At 36.3% G+C, this 2,903-nt stretch overlaps 1 pseudogene; it reads right to left on the reverse strand.

Annotated features, from left to right (window-relative positions):
* Nucleotides 1-812: 812 nt before the first annotated feature.
* Nucleotides 813-1,883, reverse strand: LOC127127671 (RING-H2 finger protein ATL33-like; annotated as a pseudogene).
* Between the last annotated feature and the right edge of the window lie 1,020 nt (nt 1,884-2,903).

Consider the following 2,903-nt stretch of genomic DNA (forward strand, 5'->3'; position numbering starts at 1 on the left):
AATAACTTTAAAAAAAAACTACAAACTAAAAGATAGTTACTAAACAAAATTTTCTCATTAATGTAAGCTGAAAACTTAAAGTTAAAAACTCTTTTTGAGTCTTAAGAGACTCTTAAACTGTTATTGATTTCAATTAACAACTAAAAGAAATAACATAATGCCGTACATCAAAATTATTTCTATGAATTACAGTGTATAGTGATATATATGTGGGGCTTGAAATGGACGGCATCTAGTTTGCCCGAGGCATAATCCTCACGTGGCAGGAGTTTGTCCTAAGGAGAATGTAAACAATAATGATCATTCTAGGCCATAAGAAATCATGTTCGTGACTCTCGAGAAAATAGATACTCAACCGCTCCTTCAATTAAGAGAAAACAATTACCACTTCTTAGACCTTAGGAACAAGAGCCTCAATAAATATACCACCCCTAATATGAGAAGAGAGATCCTAATACAAAGGATATATCCACTAAAACTACTTATCTTCTCACCTCACATAAAATTAATCTCTCATCACCATAAACATCATTAAGCATAGCTTCTCAAAACCATGTAGAAGTCTTAACCCACAAGAAAATTACTAGTCTTTGACTACTCTACCCTAGGTGCCATGCATTATGTATTTTTGACAAGTATACAATGGATATTCTACAACTTAGCAATCAAATCAGCACGTTTGTTGCTTAATTATTGGCGTGATTAGCGTAAACCAAGTTACATGACCAAAAATTATTCGATTTAATTTATATTTAAGAAAAAATGATTCAATTGTAGTACTAATTTTCAAAAATCTTTGTACAAAAAGAAAATAAAAAAACATATTTTTCAAAATAACCTATCTCAACCTTGTAACTAGAAATTGGGATATTTTTCTGATGATAGTAATAAAAATTCACATTTAACTCACATTTACTATAACCAAAATTAGAAAGAGAAAGAAAAAAAATCAAACCAAAGAAGAAGCATCACCGGGAACCGGTTGAAGATCACCGTCACTGTTGGGACCGGAACTTTTAACCGTCGCAGCGTCGGTGACAGTTGTACGGCATATCGGGCAATTGGAGTGGTTGCTGAGCCACAGATCGATGCAAGAACTGTGAAACGAGTGCTTGCATACGCTCAGTTCCCGAACTTCCTCACCGTCAGCAAACACAGACAAACACACCGGACACTCGCCGCTGATTTTCGCCGGACGAATCTCCTTCTGGTACTTCACTCCGGTAGATTCTCCAGCAGGAACATTTTCCACGTCATGGCGGGAGAGTTCCGACGCAACTGATTGAACGTCGGATACTTCATCGGATCGCCGGCGGTCAGAGGATGAACATCCGTAGGCGAAGATAAACGTGTAGATCAAGGCAGGAATGGCGACAATCGCAACAAGAGCGAGGAGAAACTCCAGAGGTGATAAATCGACGGAGCTAGATTCGCCGGCGAAAAGCGGTGGCTGAGGTGGAGCAGGGAGGACGGTGATTTGATTGACGGAGCTGGGAGCGGTGGCGAATGGTCTAAACGGTGGAGGTGGTACTGGAAGGACAACAACTTGACCGGCGGACTGCGGCGGAGGAGGGAAAGGAAACGGCGGCGGAACTGAGACAATAGTGGGTGGGTTTTGCATTGTAACCAAATAGAGAGAGTGATATTATTAATATTAATATTAATAATAAAAAATAATAATAATAACAATGTCATGTGTGTGTGATGTGTAAAGGTTTACTTTTGTTACGTATTTTCAATATTTTTTTTATTTATATATTTGATAAAAATATAGAAGTGGTTGAAATGGTTGTTAGGAGTATAGTGAAAGGGATTGAGTTTGGAGAGTAGAATTTTGTTGTGAATGTTGTGAATTTCTTTGTAGCAATAATTGATTTGGGTAAAGTTTTTATGTGTGTGTGTGATTACGATGAGAATGGGAATGGAGAAAAAAATTGATTACATAATGTCAAGACAAAGAACGAACATGTGGACCCTTTGCCTTTGGCCACACTACCTAGTTTTTTTTATGTCGTCTTCTCTAGCCTTTCTACTTTTCTTAATACTAATACAAAAGTGATTAGGATGTTAATTTTGAACTTTAATTTTTTAGTAACCCTCATATTAATAATTTTTGTAATCGAATTAGTAACATGCTAGGTTTTAAGAAAGCTTCAAGATTACATCTAAGTTGTCCATTAAGGAAATGATTCCTCAATATGAGGTTGTCCATTAATTGGTTTAATCTCAAAGATTTAAAACCATGAACGTTGAAGATGATTACAAGGTGGAAAATTTTAATTTCATTCTAAACGAAAATCCATGGATTTTTCGCAATATTTGATTAATAGTTTAGCCTTCGTATGTTGATATTCAAGTTAAAAGTTAACTTTTCACCAAAATTTCTATATGGGTTCAATTATGGAGGGTTTCTTTCAAAGTTCGGACAAATAAAATATGTAGAAAATTGAGATTAAAACTAAGAGAAGTTATTGAATCAAATTAAACTCTTTCTATTCAACCAAGAAAATCCCACCAGCAAAACCCTCTCTTCTCTCTCAATCAAGAAAACTATACCAACAAAACATTTTTTTTCTCTCTCATCAACCAAGAAAACCATCTCCTCTTTCAAAAATCCAAATTTTTAAATTCATCATGTAGCTAAGTTGCTTGGTGGTGCGATGAGCCTCTCCTCCGCACCACCATTTTACCCTTGGGGTTGTTCTTCCTTGGCATCGTTGACATGGTTTCTCTGACGTTTTTCAATGTTTTTCGACAACGGTTGGTCTGATAGGTTGATGCTTTCTCCAGATTGATTTCTTTAGATTCAGAGTTGTGATGATTTTTTCATTTCATATGGAATTTGGTTTGTGGGTGGAGGAAGAGTTTGTCGACGATGGTTGTGTGACGCAACTCAGATGCAG

Source organism: Lathyrus oleraceus, chromosome 3 (assembly GCF_024323335.1).
Source record: "Lathyrus oleraceus cultivar Zhongwan6 chromosome 3, CAAS_Psat_ZW6_1.0, whole genome shotgun sequence".
Classification (NCBI taxonomy): Eukaryota; Viridiplantae; Streptophyta; class Magnoliopsida; order Fabales; family Fabaceae; genus Lathyrus; species Lathyrus oleraceus.